Source organism: Brachyhypopomus gauderio, chromosome 1 (genome assembly GCF_052324685.1).
Source record: "Brachyhypopomus gauderio isolate BG-103 chromosome 1, BGAUD_0.2, whole genome shotgun sequence".
NCBI lineage: Eukaryota > Metazoa > Chordata > Actinopteri > Gymnotiformes > Hypopomidae > Brachyhypopomus > Brachyhypopomus gauderio.
The window spans coordinates 1,755,498-1,779,942 of record NC_135211.1 but is presented as its reverse complement, the minus strand read 5'-3'; the positions used below and the strand labels follow the sequence as shown (position 1 = coordinate 1,779,942).

General features: G+C 42.0%; 19 non-coding genes across 19 annotated transcripts; 11 read left to right on the top strand and 8 right to left on the bottom strand.

Moving 5' to 3' along the window:
- Positions 1-1,480: 1,480 nt before the first annotated feature.
- trnak-cuu (transfer RNA lysine (anticodon CUU)) lies at positions 1,481-1,553 on the top strand. The gene has a single exon. It is a non-coding gene; the product is annotated as a tRNA-Lys (tRNA).
- An 89-nt stretch (positions 1,554-1,642) lies between these two features.
- On the bottom strand, positions 1,643-1,716 carry trnan-guu (transfer RNA asparagine (anticodon GUU)). The gene has a single exon. It is a non-coding gene; the product is annotated as a tRNA-Asn (tRNA).
- Positions 1,717-4,254: 2,538 nt separating this feature from the next.
- Positions 4,255-4,327, top strand: trnak-cuu (transfer RNA lysine (anticodon CUU)). Its single transcript has one exon. It is a non-coding gene; the product is annotated as a tRNA-Lys (tRNA).
- An 89-nt stretch (positions 4,328-4,416) lies between these two features.
- On the bottom strand, positions 4,417-4,490 carry trnan-guu (transfer RNA asparagine (anticodon GUU)). The gene has a single exon. It is a non-coding gene; the product is annotated as a tRNA-Asn (tRNA).
- Positions 4,491-7,028: 2,538 nt separating this feature from the next.
- trnak-cuu (transfer RNA lysine (anticodon CUU)) lies at positions 7,029-7,101 on the top strand. Its single transcript has one exon. It is a non-coding gene; the product is annotated as a tRNA-Lys (tRNA).
- A 1,314-nt stretch (positions 7,102-8,415) lies between these two features.
- On the top strand, positions 8,416-8,488 carry trnak-cuu (transfer RNA lysine (anticodon CUU)). Its single transcript has one exon. It is a non-coding gene; the product is annotated as a tRNA-Lys (tRNA).
- A 1,314-nt stretch (positions 8,489-9,802) lies between these two features.
- Positions 9,803-9,875, top strand: trnak-cuu (transfer RNA lysine (anticodon CUU)). Its single transcript has one exon. It is a non-coding gene; the product is annotated as a tRNA-Lys (tRNA).
- Positions 9,876-11,189: 1,314 nt separating this feature from the next.
- trnak-cuu (transfer RNA lysine (anticodon CUU)) lies at positions 11,190-11,262 on the top strand. Its single transcript has one exon. It is a non-coding gene; the product is annotated as a tRNA-Lys (tRNA).
- An 89-nt stretch (positions 11,263-11,351) lies between these two features.
- On the bottom strand, positions 11,352-11,425 carry trnan-guu (transfer RNA asparagine (anticodon GUU)). Its single transcript has one exon. It is a non-coding gene; the product is annotated as a tRNA-Asn (tRNA).
- A 2,538-nt stretch (positions 11,426-13,963) lies between these two features.
- On the top strand, positions 13,964-14,036 carry trnak-cuu (transfer RNA lysine (anticodon CUU)). The gene has a single exon. It is a non-coding gene; the product is annotated as a tRNA-Lys (tRNA).
- Positions 14,037-14,125: 89 nt separating this feature from the next.
- On the bottom strand, positions 14,126-14,199 carry trnan-guu (transfer RNA asparagine (anticodon GUU)). Its single transcript has one exon. It is a non-coding gene; the product is annotated as a tRNA-Asn (tRNA).
- Positions 14,200-15,350: 1,151 nt separating this feature from the next.
- On the top strand, positions 15,351-15,423 carry trnak-cuu (transfer RNA lysine (anticodon CUU)). Its single transcript has one exon. It is a non-coding gene; the product is annotated as a tRNA-Lys (tRNA).
- Positions 15,424-15,512: 89 nt separating this feature from the next.
- trnan-guu (transfer RNA asparagine (anticodon GUU)) lies at positions 15,513-15,586 on the bottom strand. The gene has a single exon. It is a non-coding gene; the product is annotated as a tRNA-Asn (tRNA).
- Positions 15,587-18,124: 2,538 nt separating this feature from the next.
- Positions 18,125-18,197, top strand: trnak-cuu (transfer RNA lysine (anticodon CUU)). Its single transcript has one exon. It is a non-coding gene; the product is annotated as a tRNA-Lys (tRNA).
- Positions 18,198-18,286: 89 nt separating this feature from the next.
- Positions 18,287-18,360, bottom strand: trnan-guu (transfer RNA asparagine (anticodon GUU)). The gene has a single exon. It is a non-coding gene; the product is annotated as a tRNA-Asn (tRNA).
- Positions 18,361-19,511: 1,151 nt separating this feature from the next.
- trnak-cuu (transfer RNA lysine (anticodon CUU)) lies at positions 19,512-19,584 on the top strand. Its single transcript has one exon. It is a non-coding gene; the product is annotated as a tRNA-Lys (tRNA).
- Positions 19,585-19,673: 89 nt separating this feature from the next.
- On the bottom strand, positions 19,674-19,747 carry trnan-guu (transfer RNA asparagine (anticodon GUU)). Its single transcript has one exon. It is a non-coding gene; the product is annotated as a tRNA-Asn (tRNA).
- A 2,538-nt stretch (positions 19,748-22,285) lies between these two features.
- trnak-cuu (transfer RNA lysine (anticodon CUU)) lies at positions 22,286-22,358 on the top strand. Its single transcript has one exon. It is a non-coding gene; the product is annotated as a tRNA-Lys (tRNA).
- Positions 22,359-22,447: 89 nt separating this feature from the next.
- Positions 22,448-22,521, bottom strand: trnan-guu (transfer RNA asparagine (anticodon GUU)). The gene has a single exon. It is a non-coding gene; the product is annotated as a tRNA-Asn (tRNA).
- Between the last annotated feature and the right edge of the window lie 1,924 nt (positions 22,522-24,445).

Sequence of the window (24,445 nt, the reverse complement as noted above, 5' to 3'; positions counted from 1 at the left end):
AGTCTCTGCACAAATTCCACAAACATAGCTCAGGTCCTGCTCAACATGTCAACATGTGGCAACAGCAAGTGCTTTTGGGGTCCTACAAAAAACGTCCGGCTCGCTCAGTCGGTAGAGCATGAGACTCTTAATCTCAGGGTCGTGGGTTCGAGCCCCACGTTGGGCGAGAGGCTGATTTGTTTGAGAGAAATGTTGAAATTTAGTTAATCTGTTTGCGCAAAATACGTCTAAAAAAGAAGAGAAAGGAACACACATCTTCCCTGGGTGGGCCCGAACCACCATCCTTTCGGTTAACAGCCGAACGCGCTAACCGATTGCGCCACAGAGACCAGATGCTTCTGTGCTTACATAGTTCTTCCTCAAAAGAAAAACCCAACAAGCACATTCCTCCTGTTTGCTGGCTTTTGATGAAATGAGCCAATGCATAAAGGATGCAACATCAAGGTCACTCACACTTTTCTGCTAGCTTGTCTAAAATTTGCCCTTCCTTCTATTACTCACTTGTCAAGACCTGCAGGTCTTCAAACAAAAGGTCAGTTTGTAGACCCTTTTCCTGTCAAAGTTTTGATCCTTTTGTCCACCAGTCATCGGAATGTGTATGATTTTCACCAGTTTACACAGTGTAGCTCCCTTGCCTTCAGTTGCAGGGTTATGTCCTCTTAGATATGACGCTTTTGAAATTATATGTGAAAATGCACCCAAAACCTATTCAAAACAGATTTGATGGAAGCACTGCAGGAGCTCTGCTCCAAGACGCATTTTGTCCAGAAAATGTGGTGTCATGAATGCATCCATATCACCAACACACATTTACAAACCAAACCATAGGCAATAAAATACATGAGTAAACTGATTTGTGGACCTTTGTGGCACTTGGTACTGCTGAGATCAGGATCATTACAGAGTTCAGCAATCATTTTCCCAACTAGGTCATTGATACATTGGAATCCCCAATGTTTTCTGGAACAGAATATGCCTTTCGGATGAGAATAAAAAAAGACTTCAAGAACCAAAAAAGAAGTTAAGCTGCCTTCAGCTGATGTACTCAGACTAACGGGAAACACTTTAAATCCCAAGGTGAAATGCACATGGTCAAAATTTTATCAGGACAGAGTACATGTTTTACTTTGATATTAAGAGCGATCACTGGATTGTCTTCCAGTAAATTAATGTTTTCTTCCGCTACAAAACGTTTTTTCAACAACTATAAAGAGGCTATGCAACGAAACTGAGCGGGGATGTCAAGTGCCTTTAATGGTACATTTTTGACCCCACTTCAAATGCTGCTGTTACCTGACCAGTTCGATTGTTAGTTTGCCAGATTCTCAATCTCTGGGATGTGAGATCATGCACCAGGTTTAGTGAATGTTTAAGGGTGAAGGTCTTTAGTCTCTGCACAAATTCCACAAACATAGCTCAGGTCCTGCTCAACATGTCAACATGTGGCGACAGCAAGTGCTTTTGGGGTCCTACATAAAACGCCCGGCTAGCTCAGTCGGTAGAGCATGAGACTCTTAATCTCAGGGTCGTGGGTTCGAGCCCCACGTTGGGCGAGAGGCTGATTTGTTTGAGAGAAATGTTGAAATTTAGTTAATCTGTTTGCGCAAAATACGTCTAAAAAAGAAGAGAAAGGAACATACATCGTCCCTGGGTGGGCTCGAACCACCATCCTTTCGGTTAACAGCCGAACGCGCTAACCGATTGCGCCACAGAGACCTGATGCTTCTGTGCTTACATAGTTCTTCCTCAAAAGAAAAACCCAACAAGCACATTCCTCCTGTTTGCTGGCTTTTGATGAAATGAGCCAATGCATAAAGGATGCAACATCAAGGTCACTCACACTTTTCTGCTAGCTTGTCTAAAATTTGCCCTTCCTTCAATTACTCACTTGTCAAGACCTGCAGGTCTTCAAACAAAAGGTCAGTTTGTAGACCCTTTTCCTGTCAAAGTTTTGATCCTTTTGTCCACCAGTCATTGGAATGTGTATGATTTTCACCAGTTTACACAGTGTAGCTCCCTTGCCTTCAGTTGCAGGGTTATGTCCTCTTAGATATGACGCTTTTGAAATTATATGTGAAAATGCACCCAAAACCTATTCAAAACAGATTTGATGGAAGCACTGCAGGAGCTCTGCTCCAAGATGCATTTTGTCCAGAAAATGTGGTGTCATGAATGCATCCATATCACCAACACACATTTACAAACCAAACCATAGGCAATAAAATACATGAGTAAACTGATTTGTGGACCTTTGTGGCACTTGGTACTGCTGAGATCAGGATCATTACAGAGTTCAGCAATCATTTTCCCAACTAGGTCATTGATACATTGGAATCCCCAATGTTTTCTGGAACAGAATATGCCTTTCGGATGAGAATAAAAAAAGACTTCAAGAACCAAAAAAGAAGTTAAGCTGCCTTCAGCTGATGTACTCAGACTAACGGGAAACACTTTAAATCCCAAGGTGAAATGCACATGGTCAAAATTTTATCAGGACAGAGTACATGTTTTACTTTGATATTAAGAGCGATCACTGGATTGTCTTCCAGTAAATTAATGTTTTCTTCCGCTACAAAACGTTTTTTCAACAACTATAAAGAGGCTATGCAACGAAACTAAGCGGGGATGTCAAGTGCCTTTAATGGTACATTTTTGACCCCACTTCAAATGCTGCTGTTACCTGACCAGTTCGATTGTTAGTTTGCCAGATTCTCAATCTCTGGGATGTGAGATCATGCACCAGGTTTAGTGAATGTTTAAGGGTGAAGGTCTTTAGTCTCTGCACAAATTCCACAAACATAGCTCAGGTCCTGCTCAACATGTCAACATGTGGCAACAGCAAGTGCTTTTGGGGTCCTACAAAAAACGTCCGGCTCGCTCAGTCGGTAGAGCATGAGACTCTTTATCTCAGGGTCGTGGGTTCGAGCCCCACGTTGGGCGAGAGGCTGATTTGTTTGAGAGAAATGTTGAAATTTAGTTAATCTGTTTGCGCAAAATACGTCTAAAAAAGAAGAGAAAGGAACACACATCTTCCCTGGGTGGGCCCGAACCACCATCCTTTCGGTTAACAGCCGAACGCGCTAACCGATTGCGCCACAGAGACCAGATGCTTCTGTGCTTACATAGTTCTTCCTCAAAAGAAAAACCCAACAAGCACATTCCTCCTGTTTGCTGGCTTTTGATGAAATGAGCCAATGCATAAAGAATGCAACATCAAGGTCACTCACACTTTTCTGCTAGCTTGTCTAAAATTTGCCCTTCCTTCTATTACTCACTTGTCAAGACCTGCAGGTCTTCAAACAAAAGGTCAGTTTGTAGACCCTTTTCCTGTCAAAGTTTTGATCCTTTTGTCCACCAGTCATCGGAATGTGTATGATTTTCACCAGTTTACACAGTGTAGCTCCCTTGCCTTCAGTTGCAGGGTTATGTCCTCTTAGATATGACGCTTTTGAAATTATATGTGAAAATGCACCCAAAACCTATTCAAAACAGATTTGATGGAAGCACTGCAGGAGCTCTGCTCCAAGACGCATTTTGTCCAGAAAATGTGGTGTCATGAATGCATCCATATCACCAACACACATTTACAAACCAAACCATAGGCAATAAAATACATGAGTAAACTGATTTGTGGACCTTTGTGGCACTTGGTACTGCTGAGATCAGGATCATTACAGAGTTCAGCAATCATTTTCCCAACTAGGTCATTGATACATTGGAATCCCCAATGTTTTCTGGAACAGAATATGCCTTTCGGATGAGAATAAAAAAAGACTTCAAGAACCAAAAAAGAAGTTAAGCTGCCTTCAGCTGATGTACTCAGACTAACGGGAAACACTTTAAATCCCAAGGTGAAATGCACATGGTCAAAATTTTATCAGGACAGAGTACATGTTTTACTTTGATATTAAGAGCGATCACTGGATTGTCTTCCAGTAAATTAATGTTTTCTTCCGCTACAAAACGTTTTTTCAACAACTATAAAGAGGCTATGCAACGAAACTGAGCGGGGATGTCAAGTGCCTTTAATGGTACATTTTTGACCCCACTTCAAATGCTGCTGTTACCTGACCAGTTCGATTGTTAGTTTGCCAGATTCTCAATCTCTGGGATGTGAGATCATGCACCAGGTTTAGTGAATGTTTAAGGGTGAAGGTCTTTAGTCTCTGCACAAATTCCACAAACATAGCTCAGGTCCTGCTCAACATGTCAACATGTGGCGACAGCAAGTGCTTTTGGGGTCCTACATAAAACGCCCGGCTAGCTCAGTCGGTAGAGCATGAGACTCTTAATCTCAGGGTCGTGGGTTCGAGCCCCACGTTGGGCGAGAGGCTGATTTGTTTGAGAGAAATGTTGAAATTTAGTTAATCTGTTTGCGCAAAATACGTCTAAAAAAGAAGAGAAAGGAACATACATCGTCCCTGGGTGGGCTCGAACCACCATCCTTTCGGTTAACAGCCGAACGCGCTAACCGATTGCGCCACAGAGACCTGATGCTTCTGTGCTTACATAGTTCTTCCTCAAAAGAAAAACCCAACAAGCACATTCCTCCTGTTTGCTGGCTTTTGATGAAATGAGCCAATGCATAAAGGATGCAACATCAAGGTCACTCACACTTTTCTGCTAGCTTGTCTAAAATTTGCCCTTCCTTCAATTACTCACTTGTCAAGACCTGCAGGTCTTCAAACAAAAGGTCAGTTTGTAGACCCTTTTCCTGTCAAAGTTTTGATCCTTTTGTCCACCAGTCATCGGAATGTGTATGATTTTCACCAGTTTACACAGTGTAGCTCCCTTGCCTTCAGTTGCAGGGTTATGTCCTCTTAGATATGACGCTTTTGAAATTATATGTGAAAATGCACCCAAAACCTATTCAAAACAGATTTGATGGAAGCACTGCAGGAGCTCTGCTCCAAGACGCATTTTGTCCAGAAAATGTGGTGTCATGAATGCATCCATATCACCAACACACATTTACAAACCAAACCATAGGCAATAAAATACATGAGTAAACTGATTTGTGGACCTTTGTGGCACTTGGTACTGCTGAGATCAGGATCATTACAGAGTTCAGCAATCATTTTCCCAACTAGGTCATTGATACATTGGAATCCCCAATGTTTTCTGGAACAGAATATGCCTTTCGGATGAGAATAAAAAAAGACTTCAAGAACCAAAAAAGAAGTTAAGCTGCCTTCAGCTGATGTACTCAGACTAACGGGAAACACTTTAAATCCCAAGGTGAAATGCACATGGTCAAAATTTTATCAGGACAGAGTACATGTTTTACTTTGATATTAAGAGCGATCACTGGATTGTCTTCCAGTAAATTAATGTTTTCTTCCGCTACAAAATGTTTTTTCAACAACTATAAAGAGGCTATGCAACGAAACTGAGCGGGGATGTCAAGTGCCTTTAATGGTACATTTTTGACCCCACTTCAAATGCTGCTGTTACCTGACCAGTTCGATTGTTAGTTTGCCAGATTCTCAATCTCTGGGATGTGAGATCATGCACCAGGTTTAGTGAATGTTTAAGGGTGAAGGTCTTTAGTCTCTGCACAAATTCCACAAACATAGCTCAGGTCCTGCTCAACATGTCAACATGTGGCAACAGCAAGTGCTTTTGGGGTCCTACAAAAAACGTCCGGCTCGCTCAGTCGGTAGAGCATGAGACTCTTAATCTCAGGGTCGTGGGTTCGAGCCCCACGTTGGGCGAGAGGCTGATTTGTTTGAGAGAAATGTTGAAATTTAGTTAATCTGTTTGCGCAAAATACGTCTAAAAAAGAAGAGAAAGGAACACACATCTTCCCTGGGTGGGCCCGAACCACCATCCTTTCGGTTAACAGCCGAACGCGCTAACCGATTGCGCCACAGAGACCAGATGCTTCTGTGCTTACATAGTTCTTCCTCAAAAGAAAAACCCAACAAGCACATTCCTCCTGTTTGCTGGCTTTTGATGAAATGAGCCAATGCATAAAGGATGCAACATCAAGGTCACTCACACTTTTCTGCTAGCTTGTCTAAAATTTGCCCTTCCTTCTATTACTCACTTGTCAAGACCTGCAGGTCTTCAAACAAAAGGTCAGTTTGTAGACCCTTTTCCTGTCAAAGTTTTGATCCTTTTGTCCACCAGTCATCGGAATGTGTATGATTTTCACCAGTTTACACAGTGTAGCTCCCTTGCCTTCAGTTGCAGGGTTATGTCCTCTTAGATATGACGCTTTTGAAATTATATGTGAAAATGCACCCAAAACCTATTCAAAACAGATTTGATGGAAGCACTGCAGGAGCTCTGCTCCAAGACGCATTTTGTCCAGAAAATGTGGTGTCATGAATGCATCCATATCACCAACACACATTTACAAACCAAACCATAGGCAATAAAATACATGAGTAAACTGATTTGTGGACCTTTGTGGCACTTGGTACTGCTGAGATCAGGATCATTACAGAGTTCAGCAATCATTTTCCCAACTAGGTCATTGATACATTGGAATCCCCAATGTTTTCTGGAACAGAATATGCCTTTCGGATGAGAATAAAAAAAGACTTCAAGAACCAAAAAAGAAGTTAAGCTGCCTTCAGCTGATGTACTCAGACTAACGGGAAACACTTTAAATCCCAAGGTGAAATGCACATGGTCAAAATTTTATCAGGACAGAGTACATGTTTTACTTTGATATTAAGAGCGATCACTGGATTGTCTTCCAGTAAATTAATGTTTTCTTCCGCTACAAAACGTTTTTTCAACAACTATAAAGAGGCTATGCAACGAAACTGAGCGGGGATGTCAAGTGCCTTTAATGGTACATTTTTGACCCCACTTCAAATGCTGCTGTTACCTGACCAGTTCGATTGTTAGTTTGCCAGATTCTCAATCTCTGGGATGTGAGATCATGCACCAGGTTTAGTGAATGTTTAAGTGTGAAGGTCTTTAGTCTCTGCACAAATTCCACAAACATAGCTCAGGTCCTGCTCAACATGTCAACATGTGGCGACAGCAAGTGCTTTTGGGGTCCTACAAAAAACGCCCGGCTAGCTCAGTCGGTAGAGCATGAGACTCTTAATCTCAGGGTCGTGGGTTCGAGCCCCACGTTGGGCGAGAGGCTGATTTGTTTGAGAGAAATGTTGAAATTTAGTTAATCTGTTTCCGCAAAATACGTCTAAAAAAGAAGAGAAAGGAACATACATCTTCCCTGGGTGGGCTCGAACCACCATCCTTTCGGTTAACAGCCGAACGCGCTAACCGATTGCGCCACAGAGACCAGATGCTTCTGTGCTTACATAGTTCTTCCTCAAAAGAAAAACCCAACAAGCACATTCCTCCTGTTTGCTGGCTTTTGATGAAATGAGCCAATGCATAAAGGATGCAACATCAAGGTCACTCACACTTTTCTGCTAGCTTGTCTAAAATTTGCCCTTCCTTCAATTACTCACTTGTCAAGACCTGCAGGTCTTCAAACAAAAGGTCAGTTTGTAGACCCTTTTCCTGTCACAGTTTTGATCCTTTTGTCCACCAGTCATCGGAATGTGTATGATTTTCACCAGTTTACACAGTGTAGCTCCCTTGCCTTCAGTTGCAGGGTTATGTCCTCTTAGATATGACGCTTTTGAAATTATATGTGAAAATGCACCCAAAACCTATTCAAAACAGATTTGATGGAAGCACTGCAGGAGCTCTGCTCCAAGACGCATTTTGTCCAGAAAATGTGGTGTCATGAATGCATCCATATCACCAACACACATTTACAAACCAAACCATAGGCAATAAAATACATGAGTAAACTGATTTGTGGACCTTTGTGGCACTTGGTACTGCTGAGATCAGGATCATTACAGAGTTCAGCAATCATTTTCCCAACTAGGTCATTGATACATTGGAATCCCCAATGTTTTCTGGAACAGAATATGCCTTTCGGATGAGAATTAAAAAAGACTTCAAGAACCAAAAAAGAAGTTAAGCTGCCTTCAGCTGATGTACTCAGACTAACGGGAAACACTTTAAATCCCAAGGTGAAATGCACATGGTCAAAATTTTATCAGGACAGAGTACATGTTTTACTTTGATATTAAGAGCGATCACTGGATTGTCTTCCAGTAAATTAATGTTTTCTTCCGCTACAAAACGTTTTTTCAACAACTATAAAGAGGCTATGCAACGAAACTGAGCGGGGATGTCAAGTGCCTTTAATGGTACATTTTTGACCCCACTTCAAATGCTGCTGTTACCTGACCAGTTCGATTGTTAGTTTGCCAGATTCTCAATCTCTGGGATGTGAGATCATGCACCAGGTTTAGTGAATGTTTAAGTGTGAAGGTCTTTAGTCTCTGCACAAATTCCACAAACATAGCTCAGGTCCTGCTCAACATGTCAACATGTGGCGACAGCAAGTGCTTTTGGGGTCCTACAAAAAACGCCCGGCTAGCTCAGTCGGTAGAGCATGAGACTCTTAATCTCAGGGTCGTGGGTTCGAGCCCCACGTTGGGCGAGAGGCTGATTTGTTTGAGAGAAATGTTGAAATTTAGTTAATCTGTTTGCGCAAAATACGTCTAAAAAAGAAGAGAAAGGAACATACATCTTCCCTGGGTGGGCTCGAACCACCATCCTTTCGGTTAACAGCCGAACGCGCTAACCGATTGCGCCACAGAGACCAGATGCTTCTGTGCTTACATAGTTCTTCCTCAAAAGAAAAACCCAACAAGCACATTCCTCCTGTTTGCTGGCTTTTGATGAAATGAGCCAATGCATAAAGGATGCAACAACAAGGTCACTCACACTTTTCTGCTAGCTTGTCTAAAATTTGCCCTTCCTTCAATTACTCACTTGTCAAGACCTGCAGGTCTTCAAACAAAAGGTCAGTTTGTAGACCCTTTTCCTGTCAAAGTTTTGATCCTTTTGTCCACCAGTCATCGGAATGTGTATGATTTTCACCAGTTTACACAGTGTAGCTCCCTTGCCTTCAGTTGCAGGGTTATGTCCTCTTAGATATGACGCTTTTGAAATTATATGTGAAAATGCACCCAAAACCTATTCAAAACAGATTTGATGGAAGCACTGCAGGAGCTCTGCTCCAAGATGCATTTTGTCCAGAAAATGTGGTGTCATGAATGCATCCATATCACCAACACACATTTACAAACCAAACCATAGGCAATAAAATACATGAGTAAACTGATTTGTGGACCTTTGTGGCACTTGGTACTGCTGAGATCAGGATCATTACAGAGTTCAGCAATCATTTTCCCAACTAGGTCATTGATACATTGGAATCCCCAATGTTTTCTGGAACAGAATATGCCTTTCGGATGAGAATAAAAAAAGACTTCAAGAACCAAAAAAGAAGTTAAGCTGCCTTCAGCTGATGTACTCAGACTAACGGGAAACACTTTAAATCCCAAGGTGAAATGCACATGGTCAAAATTTTATCAGGACAGAGTACATGTTTTACTTTGATATTAAGAGCGATCACTGGATTGTCTTCCAGTAAATTAATGTTTTCTTCCGCTACAAAACGTTTTTTCAACAACTATAAAGAGGCTATGCAACGAAACTGAGCGGGGATGTCAAGTGCCTTTAATGGTACATTTTTGACCCCACTTCAAATGCTGCTGTTACCTGACCAGTTCGATTGTTAGTTTGCCAGATTCTCAATCTCTGGGATGTGAGATCATGCACCAGGTTTAGTGAATGTTTAAGGGTGAAGGTCTTTAGTCTCTGCACAAATTCCACAAACATAGCTCAGGTCCTGCTCAACATGTCAACATGTGGCGACAGCAAGTGCTTTTGGGGTCCTACATAAAACGCCCGGCTAGCTCAGTCGGTAGAGCATGAGACTCTTTATCTCAGGGTCGTGGGTTCGAGCCCCACGTTGGGCGAGAGGCTGATTTGTTTGAGAGAAATGTTGAAATTTAGTTAATCTGTTTGCGCAAAATACGTCTAAAAAAGAAGAGAAAGGAACATACATTTTCCCTGGGTGGGCTCGAACCACCATCCTTTCGGTTAACAGCCGAACGCGCTAACCAATTGCGCCACAGAGACCAGATGCTTCTGTGCTTACATAGTTCTTCCTCAAAAGAAAAACCCAACAAGCACATTCCTCCTGTTTGCTGGCTTTTGATGAAATGAGCCAATGCATAAAGGATGCAACAACAAGGTCACTCACACTTTTCTGCTAGCTTGTCTAAAATTTGCCCTTCCTTCAATTACTCACTTGTCAAGACCTGCAGGTCTTCAAACAAAAGGTCAGTTTGTAGACCCTTTTCCTGTCAAAGTTTTGATCCTTTTGTCCACCAGTCATCGGAATGTGTATGATTTTCACCAGTTTACACAGTGTAGCTCCCTTGCCTTCAGTTGCAGGGTTATGTCCTCTTAGATATGACGCTTTTGAAATTATATGTGAAAATGCACCCAAAACCTATTCAAAACAGATTTGATGGAAGCACTGCAGGAGCTCTGCTCCAAGATGCATTTTGTCCAGAAAATGTGGTGTCATGAATGCATCCATATCACCAACACACATTTACAAACCAAACCATAGGCAATAAAATACATGAGTAAACTGATTTGTGGACCTTTGTGGCACTTGGTACTGCTGAGATCAGGATCATTACAGAGTTCAGCAATCATTTTCCCAACTAGGTCATTGATACATTGGAATCCCCAATGTTTTCTGGAACAGAATATGCCTTTCGGATGAGAATAAAAAAAGACTTCAAGAACCAAAAAAGAAGTTAAGCTGCCTTCAGCTGATGTACTCAGACTAACGGGAAACACTTTAAATCCCAAGGTGAAATGCACATGGTCAAAATTTTATCAGGACAGAGTACATGTTTTACTTTGATATTAAGAGCGATCACTGGATTGTCTTCCAGTAAATTAATGTTTTCTTCCGCTACAAAACGTTTTTTCAACAACTATAAAGAGGCTATGCAACGAAACTAAGCGGGGATGTCAAGTGCCTTTAATGGTACATTTTTGACCCCACTTCAAATGCTGCTGTTACCTGACCAGTTCGATTGTTAGTTTGCCAGATTCTCAATCTCTGGGATGTGAGATCATGCACCAGGTTTAGTGAATGTTTAAGGGTGAAGGTCTTTAGTCTCTGCACAAATTCCACAAACATAGCTCAGGTCCTGCTCAACATGTCAACATGTGGCGACAGCAAGTGCTTTTGGGGTCCTACATAAAACGCCCGGCTAGCTCAGTCGGTAGAGCATGAGACTCTTTATCTCAGGGTCGTGGGTTCGAGCCCCACGTTGGGCGAGAGGCTGATTTGTTTGAGAGAAATGTTGAAATTTAGTTAATCTGTTTGCGCAAAATACGTCTAAAAAAGAAGAGAAAGGAACATACATCGTCCCTGGGTGGGCTCGAACCACCATCCTTTCGGTTAACAGCCGAACGCGCTAACCGATTGCGCCACAGAGACCAGATGCTTCGGTGCTTACATAGTTCTTCCTCAAAAGAAAAACCCAACAAGCACATTCCACCTGTTTGCTGGCTTTTGATGAAATGAGCCAATGCATAAAGGATGCAACATCAAGGTCACTCACACTTTTCTGCTAGCTTGTCTAAAATTTGCCCTTCCTTCAATTACTCACTTGTCACGACCTGCAGGTCTTCAAACAAAAGGTCAGTTTGTAGACCCTTTTCCTGTCACAGTTTTGATCCTTTTGTCCACCAGTCATCGGAATGTGTATGATTTTCACCAGTTTACACAGTGTAGCTCCCTTGCCTTCAGTTGCAGGGTTATGTCCTCTTAGATATGACGCTTTTGAAATTATATGTGAAAATGCACCCAAAACCTATTCAAAACAGATTTGATGGAAGCACTGCAGGAGCTCTGCTCCAAGACGCATTTTGTCCAGAAAATGTGGTGTCATGAATGCATCCATATCACCAACACACATTTACAAACCAAACCATAGGCAATAAAATACATGAGTAAACTGATTTGTGGACCTTTGTGGCACTTGGTACTGCTGAGATCAGGATCATTACAGAGTTCAGCAATCATTTTCCCAACTAGGTCATTGATACATTGGAATCCCCAATGTTTTCTGGAACAGAATATGCCTTTCGGATGAGAATAAAAAAAGACTTCAAGAACCAAAAAAGAAGTTAAGCTGCCTTCAGCTGATGTACTCAGACTAACGGGAAACACTTTAAATCCCAAGGTGAAATGCACATGGTCAAAATTTTATCAGGACAGAGTACATGTTTTACTTTGATATTAAGAGCGATCACTGGATTGTCTTCCAGTAAATTAATGTTTTCTTCCGCTACAAAATGTTTTTTCAACAACTATAAAGAGGCTATGCAACGAAACTGAGCGGGGATGTCAAGTGCCTTTAATGGTACATTTTTGACCCCACTTCAAATGCTGCTGTTACCTGACCAGTTCGATTGTTAGTTTGCCAGATTCTCAATCTCTGGGATGTGAGATCATGCACCAGGTTTAGTGAATGTTTAAGGGTGAAGGTCTTTAGTCTCTGCACAAATTCCACAAACATAGCTCAGGTCCTGCTCAACATGTCAACATGTGGCAACAGCAAGTGCTTTTGGGGTCCTACAAAAAACGTCCGGCTCGCTCAGTCGGTAGAGCATGAGACTCTTAATCTCAGGGTCGTGGGTTCGAGCCCCACGTTGGGCGAGAGGCTGATTTGTTTGAGAGAAATGTTGAAATTTAGTTAATCTGTTTGCGCAAAATACGTCTAAAAAAGAAGAGAAAGGAACACACATCTTCCCTGGGTGGGCCCGAACCACCATCCTTTCGGTTAACAGCCGAACGCGCTAACCGATTGCGCCACAGAGACCAGATGCTTCTGTGCTTACATAGTTCTTCCTCAAAAGAAAAACCCAACAAGCACATTCCTCCTGTTTGCTGGCTTTTGATGAAATGAGCCAATGCATAAAGGATGCAACATCAAGGTCACTCACACTTTTCTGCTAGCTTGTCTAAAATTTGCCCTTCCTTCTATTACTCACTTGTCAAGACCTGCAGGTCTTCAAACAAAAGGTCAGTTTGTAGACCCTTTTCCTGTCAAAGTTTTGATCCTTTTGTCCACCAGTCATCGGAATGTGTATGATTTTCACCAGTTTACACAGTGTAGCTCCCTTGCCTTCAGTTGCAGGGTTATGTCCTCTTAGATATGACGCTTTTGAAATTATATGTGAAAATGCACCCAAAACCTATTCAAAACAGATTTGATGGAAGCACTGCAGGAGCTCTGCTCCAAGACGCATTTTGTCCAGAAAATGTGGTGTCATGAATGCATCCATATCACCAACACACATTTACAAACCAAACCATAGGCAATAAAATACATGAGTAAACTGATTTGTGGACCTTTGTGGCACTTGGTACTGCTGAGATCAGGATCATTACAGAGTTCAGCAATCATTTTCCCAACTAGGTCATTGATACATTGGAATCCCCAATGTTTTCTGGAACAGAATATGCCTTTCGGATGAGAATAAAAAAAGACTTCAAGAACCAAAAAAGAAGTTAAGCTGCCTTCAGCTGATGTACTCAGACTAACGGGAAACCCTTTTAATCCCAAGGTGAAATGCACATGGTCAAAATTTTATCAGGACAGAGTACATGTTTTACTTTGATATTAAGAGCGATCACTGGATTGTCTTCCAGTAAATTAATGTTTTCTTCCGCTACAAAACGTTTTTTCAACAACTATAAAGAGGCTATGCAACGAAACTGAGCGGGGATGTCAAGTGCCTTTAATGGTACATTTTTGACCCCACTTCAAATGCTGCTGTTACCTGACCAGTTCGATTGTTAGTTTGCCAGATTCTCAATCTCTGGGATGTGAGATCATGCACCAGGTTTAGTGAATGTTTAAGGGTGAAGGTCTTTAGTCTCTGCACAAATTCCACAAACATAGCTCAGGTCCTGCTCAACATGTCAACATGTGGCGACAGCAAGTGCTTTTGGGGTCCTACATAAAACGCCCGGCTAGCTCAGTCGGTAGAGCATGAGACTCTTAATCTCAGGGTCGTGGGTTCGAGCCCCACGTTGGGCGAGAGGCTGATTTGTTTGAGAGAAATGTTGAAATTTAGTTAATCTGTTTGCGCAAAATACGTCTAAAAAAGAAGAGAAAGGAACATACATCGTCCCTGGGTGGGCTCGAACCACCATCCTTTCGGTTAACAGCCGAACGCGCTAACCGATTGCGCCACAGAGACCTGATGCTTCTGTGCTTACATAGTTCTTCCTCAAAAGAAAAACCCAACAAGCACATTCCTCCTGTTTGCTGGCTTTTGATGAAATGAGCCAATGCATAAAGGATGCAACATCAAGGTCACTCACACTTTTCTGCTAGCTTGTCTAAAATTTGCCCTTCCTTCAATTACTCACTTGTCAAGACCTGCAGGTCTTCAAACAAAAGGTCAGTTTGTAGACCCTTTTCCTGTCAAAGTTTTGATCCTTTTGTCCACCAGTCATTGGAATGTGTATGATTTTCACCAGTTTACACAGTGTAGCTCCCTTGCCTTCAGTTGCAGGGTTATGTCCTCTTAGATATGACGCTTTTGAAATTATATGTGAAAATGCACCCAAAACCTATTCAAAACAGATTTGATGGAAGCACTGCAGGAGCTCTGCTCCAAGATGCATTTTGTCCAGAAAATGTGGTGTCATGAATGCATCCATATCACCAACACACATTTACAAACCAAACCATAGGCAATAAAATACATGAGTAAACTGATTTGTGGACCTTTGTGGCACTTGGTACTGCTGAGATCAGGATCATTACAGAGTTCAGCAATCATTTTCCCAACTAGGTCATTGATACATTGGAATCCCCAATGTTTTCTGGAACAGAATATGCCTTTCGGATGAGAATAAAAAAAGACTTCAAGAACCAAAAAAGAAGTTAAGCTGCCTTCAGCTGATGTACTCAGACTAACGGGAAACACTTTAAATCCCAAGGTGAAATGCACATGGTCAAAATTTTATCAGGACAGAGTACATGTTTTACTTTGATATTAAGAGCGATCACTGGATTGTCTTCCAGTAAATTAATGTTTTCTTCCGCTACAAAACGTTTTTTCAACAACTATAAAGAGGCTATGCAACGAAACTAAGCGGGGATGTCAAGTGCCTTTAATGGTACATTTTTGACCCCACTTCAAATGCTGCTGTTACCTGACCAGTTCGATTGTTAGTTTGCCAGATTCTCAATCTCTGGGATGTGAGATCATGCACCAGGTTTAGTGAATGTTTAAGGGTGAAGGTCTTTAGTCTCTGCACAAATTCCACAAACATAGCTCAGGTCCTGCTCAACATGTCAACATGTGGCGACAGCAAGTGCTTTTGGGGTCCTACATAAAACGCCCGGCTAGCTCAGTCGGTAGAGCATGAGACTCTTTATCTCAGGGTCGTGGGTTCGAGCCCCACGTTGGGCGAGAGGCTGATTTGTTTGAGAGAAATGTTGAAATTTAGTTAATCTGTTTGCGCAAAATACGTCTAAAAAAGAAGAGAAAGGAACATACATCGTCCCTGGGTGGGCTCGAACCACCATCCTTTCGGTTAACAGCCGAACGCGCTAACCGATTGCGCCACAGAGACCAGATGCTTCGGTGCTTACATAGTTCTTCCTCAAAAGAAAAACCCAACAAGCACATTCCACCTGTTTGCTGGCTTTTGATGAAATGAGCCAATGCATAAAGGATGCAACATCAAGGTCACTCACACTTTTCTGCTAGCTTGTCTAAAATTTGCCCTTCCTTCAATTACTCACTTGTCACGACCTGCAGGTCTTCAAACAAAAGGTCAGTTTGTAGACCCTTTTCCTGTCACAGTTTTGATCCTTTTGTCCACCAGTCATCGGAATGTGTATGATTTTCACCAGTTTACACAGTGTAGCTCCCTTGCCTTCAGTTGCAGGGTTATGTCCTCTTAGATATGACGCTTTTGAAATTATATGTGAAAATGCACCCAAAACCTATTCAAAACAGATTTGATGGAAGCACTGCAGGAGCTCTGCTCCAAGACGCATTTTGTCCAGAAAATGTGGTGTCATGAATGCATCCATATCACCAACACACATTTACAAACCAAACCATAGGCAATAAAATACATGAGTAAACTGATTTGTGGACCTTTGTGGCACTTGGTACTGCTGAGATCAGGATCATTACAGAGTTCAGCAATCATTTTCCCAACTAGGTCATTGATACATTGGAATCCCCAATGTTTTCTGGAACAGAATATGCCTTTCGGATGAGAATAAAAAAAGACTTCAAGAACCAAAAAAGAAGTTAAGCTGCCTTCAGCTGATGTACTCAGACTAACGGGAAACACTTTAAATCCCAAGGTGAAATGCACATGGTCAAAATTTTATCAGGACAGAGTACATGTTTTACTTTGATATTAAGAGCGATCACTGGATTGTCTTCCAGTAAATTAATGTTTTCTTCCGCTACAAAATGTTTTTTCAACAACTATAAAGAGGCTATGCAACGAAACTGAGCGGGGATGTCAAGTGCCTTTAATGGTACATTTTTGACCCCACTTCAAATGCTGCTGTTACCTGACCAGTTCGATTGTTAGTTTGCCAGATTCTCAATCTCTGGGATGTGAGATCATGCACCAGGTTTAGTGAATGTTTAAGGGTGAAGGTCTTTAGTCTCTGCACAAATTCCACAAACATAGCTCAGGTCCTGCTCAACATGTCAACATGTGGCAACAGCAAGTGCTTTTGGGGTCCTACAAAAAACGTCCGGCTCGCTCAGTCGGTAGAGCATGAGACTCTTAATCTCAGGGTCGTGGGTTCGAGCCCCACGTTGGGCGAGAGGCTGATTTGTTTGAGAGAAATGTTGAAATTTAGTTAATCTGTTTGCGCAAAATACGTCTAAAAAAGAAGAGAAAGGAACACACATCTTCCCTGGGTGGGCCCGAACCACCATCCTTTCGGTTAACAGCCGAACGCGCTAACCGATTGCGCCACAGAGACCAGATGCTTCTGTGCTTACATAGTTCTTCCTCAAAAGAAAAACCCAACAAGCACATTCCTCCTGTTTGCTGGCTTTTGATGAAATGAGCCAATGCATAAAGAATGCAACATCAAGGTCACTCACACTTTTCTGCTAGCTTGTCTAAAATTTGCCCTTCCTTCTATTACTCACTTGTCAAGACCTGCAGGTCTTCAAACAAAAGGTCAGTTTGTAGACCCTTTTCCTGTCAAAGTTTTGATCCTTTTGTCCACCAGTCATCGGAATGTGTATGATTTTCACCAGTTTACACAGTGTAGCTCCCTTGCCTTCAGTTGCAGGGTTATGTCCTCTTAGATATGACGCTTTTGAAATTATATGTGAAAATGCACCCAAAACCTATTCAAAACAGATTTGATGGAAGCACTGCAGGAGCTCTGCTCCAAGACGCATTTTGTCCAGAAAATGTGGTGTCATGAATGCATCCATATCACCAACACACATTTACAAACCAAACCATAGGCAATAAAATACATGAGTAAACTGATTTGTGGACCTTTGTGGCACTTGGTACTGCTGAGATCAGGATCATTACAGAGTTCAGCAATCATTTTCCCAACTAGGTCATTGATACATTGGAATCCCCAATGTTTTCTGGAACAGAATATGCCTTTCGGATGAGAATAAAAAAAGACTTCAAGAACCAAAAAAGAAGTTAAGCTGCCTTCAGCTGATGTACTCAGACTAACGGGAAACCCTTTTAATCCCAAGGTGAAATGCACATGGTCAAAATTTTATCAGGACAGAGTACATGTTTTACTTTGATATTAAGAGCGATCACTGGATTGTCTTCCAGTAAATTAATGTTTTCTTCCGCTACAAAACGTTTTTTCAACAACTATAAAGAGGCTATGCAACGAAACTGAGCGGGGATGTCAAGTGCCTTTAATGGTACATTTTTGACCCCACTTCAAATGCTGCTGTTACCTGACCAGTTCGATTGTTAGTTTGCCAGATTCTCAATCTCTGGGATGTGAGATCATGCACCAGGTTTAGTGAATGTTTAAGGGTGAAGGTCTTTAGTCTCTGCACAAATTCCACAAACATAGCTCAGGTCCTGCTCAACATGTCAACATGTGGCGACAGCAAGTGCTTTTGGGGTCCTACATAAAACGCCCGGCTAGCTCAGTCGGTAGAGCATGAGACTCTTAATCTCAGGGTCGTGGGTTCGAGCCCCACGTTGGGCGAGAGGCTGATTTGTTTGAGAGAAATGTTGAAATTTAGTTAATCTGTTTGCGCAAAATACGTCTAAAAAAGAAGAGAAAGGAACATACATCGTCCCTGGGTGGGCTCGAACCACCATCCTTTCGGTTAACAGCCGAACGCGCTAACCGATTGCGCCACAGAGACCTGATGCTTCTGTGCTTACATAGTTCTTCCTCAAAAGAAAAACCCAACAAGCACATTCCTCCTGTTTGCTGGCTTTTGATGAAATGAGCCAATGCATAAAGGATGCAACATCAAGGTCACTCACACTTTTCTGCTAGCTTGTCTAAAATTTGCCCTTCCTTCAATTACTCACTTGTCAAGACCTGCAGGTCTTCAAACAAAAGGTCAGTTTGTAGACCCTTTTCCTGTCAAAGTTTTGATCCTTTTGTCCACCAGTCATTGGAATGTGTATGATTTTCACCAGTTTACACAGTGTAGCTCCCTTGCCTTCAGTTGCAGGGTTATGTCCTCTTAGATATGACGCTTTTGAAATTATATGTGAAAATGCACCCAAAACCTATTCAAAACAGATTTGATGGAAGCACTGCAGGAGCTCTGCTCCAAGATGCATTTTGTCCAGAAAATGTGGTGTCATGAATGCATCCATATCACCAACACACATTTACAAACCAAACCATAGGCAATAAAATACATGAGTAAACTGATTTGTGGACCTTTGTGGCACTTGGTACTGCTGAGATCAGGATCATTACAGAGTTCAGCAATCATTTTCCCAACTAGGTCATTGATACATTGGAATCCCCAATGTTTTCTGGAACAGAATATGCCTTTCGGATGAGAATAAAAAAAGACTTCAAGAACCAAAAAAGAAGTTAAGCTGCCTTCAGCTGATGTACTCAGACTAACGGGAAACACTTTAAATCCCAAGGTGAAATGCACATGGTCAAAATTTTATCAGGACAGAGTACATGTTTTACTTTGATATTAAGAGCGATCACTGGATTGTCTTCCAGTAAATTAATGTTTTCTTCCGCTACAAAACGTTTTTTCAACAACTATAAAGAGGCTATGCAACGAAACTAAGCGGGGATGTCAAGTGCCTTTAATGGTACATTTTTGACCCCACTTCAAATGCTGCTGTTACCTGACCAGTTCGATTGTTAGTTTGCCAGATTCTCAATCTCTGGGATGTGAGATCATGCACCAGGTTTAGTGAATGTTTAAGGGTGAAGGTCTTTAGTCTCTGCACAAATTCCACAAACATAGCTCAGGTCCTGCTCAACATGTCAACATGTGGCGACAGCAAGTGCTTTTGGGGTCCTACATAAAACGCCCGGCTAGCTCAGTCGGTAGAGCATGAGACTCTTTATCTCAGGGTCGTGGGTTCGAGCCCCACGTTGGGCGAGAGGCTGATTTGTTTGAGAGAAATGTTGAAATTTAGTTAATCTGTTTGCGCAAAATACGTCTAAAAAAGAAGAGAAAGGAACATACATCGTCCCTGGGTGGGCTCGAACCACCATCCTTTCGGTTAACAGCCGAACGCGCTAACCGATTGCGCCACAGAGACCAGATGCTTCGGTGCTTACATAGTTCTTCCTCAAAAGAAAAACCCAACAAGCACATTCCACCTGTTTGCTGGCTTTTGATGAAATGAGCCAATGCATAAAGGATGCAACATCAAGGTCACTCACACTTTTCTGCTAGCTTGTCTAAAATTTGCCCTTCCTTCAATTACTCACTTGTCACGACCTGCAGGTCTTCAAACAAAAGGTCAGTTTGTAGACCCTTTTCCTGTCACAGTTTTGATCCTTTTGTCCACCAGTCATCGGAATGTGTATGATTTTCACCAGTTTACACAGTGTAGCTCCCTTGCCTTCAGTTGCAGGGTTATGTCCTCTTAGATATGACGCTTTTGAAATTATATGTGAAAATGCACCCAAAACCTATTCAAAACAGATTTGATGGAAGCACTGCAGGAGCTCTGCTCCAAGACGCATTTTGTCCAGAAAATGTGGTGTCATGAATGCATCCATATCACCAACACACATTTACAAACCAAACCATAGGCAATAAAATACATGAGTAAACTGATTTGTGGACCTTTGTGGCACTTGGTACTGCTGAGATCAGGATCATTACAGAGTTCAGCAATCATTTTCCCAACTAGGTCATTGATACATTGGAATCCCCAATGTTTTCTGGAACAGAATATGCCTTTCGGATGAGAATAAAAAAAGACTTCAAGAACCAAAAAAGAAGTTAAGCTGCCTTCAGCTGATGTACTCAGACTAACGGGAAACACTTTAAATCCCAAGGTGAAATGCACATGGTCAAAATTTTATCAGGACAGAGTACATGTTTTACTTTGATATTAAGAGCGATCACTGGATTGTCTTCCAGTAAATTAATGTTTTCTTCCGCTACAAAATGTTTTTTCAACAACTATAAAGAGGCTATGCAACGAAACTGAGCGGGGATGTCAAGTGCCTTTAATGGTACATTTTTGACCCCACTTCAAATGCTGCTGTTACCTGACCAGTTCGATTGTTAGTTTGCCAGATTCTCAATCTCTGGGATGTGAGATCATGCACCAGGTTTAGTGAATGTTTAAGGGTGAAGGTCTTTAGTCTCTGCACAAATTCCACAAACATAGCTCAGGTCCTGCTCAACATGTCAACATGTGGCAACAGCAAGTGCTTTTGGGGTCCTACAAAAAACGTCCGGCTCGCTCAGTCGGTAGAGCATGAGACTCTTAATCTCAGGGTCGTGGGTTCGAGCCCCACGTTGGGCGAGAGGCTGATTTGTTTGAGAGAAATGTTGAAATTTAGTTAATCTGTTTGCGCAAAATACGTCTAAAAAAGAAGAGAAAGGAACACACATCTTCCCTGGGTGGGCCCGAACCACCATCCTTTCGGTTAACAGCCGAACGCGCTAACCGATTGCGCCACAGAGACCAGATGCTTCTGTGCTTACATAGTTCTTCCTCAAAAGAAAAACCCAACAAGCACATTCCTCCTGTTTGCTGGCTTTTGATGAAATGAGCCAATGCATAAAGAATGCAACATCAAGGTCACTCACACTTTTCTGCTAGCTTGTCTAAAATTTGCCCTTCCTTCTATTACTCACTTGTCAAGACCTGCAGGTCTTCAAACAAAAGGTCAGTTTGTAGACCCTTTTCCTGTCAAAGTTTTGATCCTTTTGTCCACCAGTCATCGGAATGTGTATGATTTTCACCAGTTTACACAGTGTAGCTCCCTTGCCTTCAGTTGCAGGGTTATGTCCTCTTAGATATGACGCTTTTGAAATTATATGTGAAAATGCACCCAAAACCTATTCAAAACAGATTTGATGGAAGCACTGCAGGAGCTCTGCTCCAAGACGCATTTTGTCCAGAAAATGTGGTGTCATGAATGCATCCATATCACCAACACACATTTACAAACCAAACCATAGGCAATAAAATACATGAGTAAACTGATTTGTGGACCTTTGTGGCACTTGGTACTGCTGAGATCAGGATCATTACAGAGTTCAGCAATCATTTTCCCAACTAGGTCATTGATACATTGGAATCCCCAATGTTTTCTGGAACAGAATATGCCTTTCGGATGAGAATAAAAAAAGACTTCAAGAACCAAAAAAGAAGTTAAGCTGCCTTCAGCTGATGTACTCAGACTAACGGGAAACACTTTAAATCCCAAGGTGAAATGCACATGGTCAAAATTTTATCAGGACAGAGTACATGTTTTACTTTGATATTAAGAGCGATCACTGGATTGTCTTCCAGTAAATTAATGTTTTCTTCCGCTACAAAACGTTTTTTCAACAACTATAAAGAGGCTATGCAACGAAACTGAGCGGGGATGTCAAGTGCCTTTAATGGTACATTTTTGACCCCACTTCAAATGCTGCTGTTACCTGACCAGTTCGATTGTTAGTTTGCCAGATTCTCAATCTCTGGGATGTGAGATCATGCACCAGGTTTAGTGAATGTTTAAGGGTGAAGGTCTTTAGTCTCTGCACAAATTCCACAAACATAGCTCAGGTCCTGCTCAACATGTCAACATGTGGCGACAGCAAGTGCTTTTGGGGTCCTACATAAAACGCCCGGCTAGCTCAGTCGGTAGAGCATGAGACTCTTAATCTCAGGGTCGTGGGTTCGAGCCCCACGTTGGGCGAGAGGCTGATTTGTTTGAGAGAAATGTTGAAATTTAGTTAATCTGTTTGCGCAAAATACGTCTAAAAAAGAAGAGAAAGGAACATACATCGTCCCTGGGTGGGCTCGAACCACCATCCTTTCGGTTAACAGCCGAACGCGCTAACCGATTGCGCCACAGAGACCTGATGCTTCTGTGCTTACATAGTTCTTCCTCAAAAGAAAAACCCAACAAGCACATTCCTCCTGTTTGCTGGCTTTTGATGAAATGAGCCAATGCATAAAGGATGCAACATCAAGGTCACTCACACTTTTCTGCTAGCTTGTCTAAAATTTGCCCTTCCTTCAATTACTCACTTGTCAAGACCTGCAGGTCTTCAAACAAAAGGTCAGTTTGTAGACCCTTTTCCTGTCAAAGTTTTGATCCTTTTGTCCACCAGTCATCGGAATGTGTATGATTTTCACCAGTTTACACAGTGTAGCTCCCTTGCCTTCAGTTGCAGGGTTATGTCCTCTTAGATATGACGCTTTTGAAATTATATGTGAAAATGCACCCAAAACCTATTCAAAACAGATTTGATGGAAGCACTGCAGGAGCTCTGCTCCAAGACGCATTTTGTCCAGAAAATGTGGTGTCATGAATGCATCCATATCACCAACACACATTTACAAACCAAACCATAGGCAATAAAATACATGAGTAAACTGATTTGTGGACCTTTGTGGCACTTGGTACTGCTGAGATCAGGATCATTACAGAGTTCAGCAATCATTTTCCCAACTAGGTCATTGATACATTGGAATCCCCAATGTTTTCTGGAACAGAATATGCCTTTCGGATGAGAATAAAAAAAGACTTCAAGAACCAAAAAAGAAGTTAAGCTGCCTTCAGCTGATGTACTCAGACTAACGGGAAACACTTTAAATCCCAAGGTGAAATGCACATGGTCAAAATTTTATCAGGACAGAGTACATGTTTTACTTTGATATTAAGAGCGATCACTGGATTGTCTTCCAGTAAATTAATGTTTTCTTCCGCTACAAAATGTTTTTTCAACAACTATAAAGAGGCTATGCAACGAAACTGAGCGGGGATGTCAAGTGCCTTTAATGGTACATTTTTGACCCCACTTCAAATGCTGCTGTTACCTGACCAGTTCGATTGTTAGTTTGCCAGATTCTCAATCTCTGGGATGTGAGATCATGCACCAGGTTTAGTGAATGTTTAAGGGTGAAGGTCTTTAGTCTCTGCACAAATTCCACAAACATAGCTCAGGTCCTGCTCAACATGTCAACATGTGGCAACAGCAAGTGCTTTTGGGGTCCTACAAAAAACGTCCGGCTCGCTCAGTCGGTAGAGCATGAGACTCTTAATCTCAGGGTCGTGGGTTCGAGCCCCACGTTGGGCGAGAGGCTGATTTGTTTGAGAGAAATGTTGAAATTTAGTTAATCTGTTTGCGCAAAATACGTCTAAAAAAGAAGAGAAAGGAACACACATCTTCCCTGGGTGGGCCCGAACCACCATCCTTTCGGTTAACAGCCGAACGCGCTAACCGATTGCGCCACAGAGACCAGATGCTTCTGTGCTTACATAGTTCTTCCTCAAAAGAAAAACCCAACAAGCACATTCCTCCTGTTTGCTGGCTTTTGATGAAATGAGCCAATGCATAAAGGATGCAACATCAAGGTCACTCACACTTTTCTGCTAGCTTGTCTAAAATTTGCCCTTCCTTCTATTACTCACTTGTCAAGACCTGCAGGTCTTCAAACAAAAGGTCAGTTTGTAGACCCTTTTCCTGTCAAAGTTTTGATCCTTTTGTCCACCAGTCATCGGAATGTGTATGATTTTCACCAGTTTACACAGTGTAGCTCCCTTGCCTTCAGTTGCAGGGTTATGTCCTCTTAGATATGACGCTTTTGAAATTATATGTGAAAATGCACCCAAAACCTATTCAAAACAGATTTGATGGAAGCACTGCAGGAGCTCTGCTCCAAGACGCATTTTGTCCAGAAAATGTGGTGTCATGAATGCATCCATATCACCAACACACATTTACAAACCAAACCATAGGCAATAAAATACATGAGTAAACTGATTTGTGGACCTTT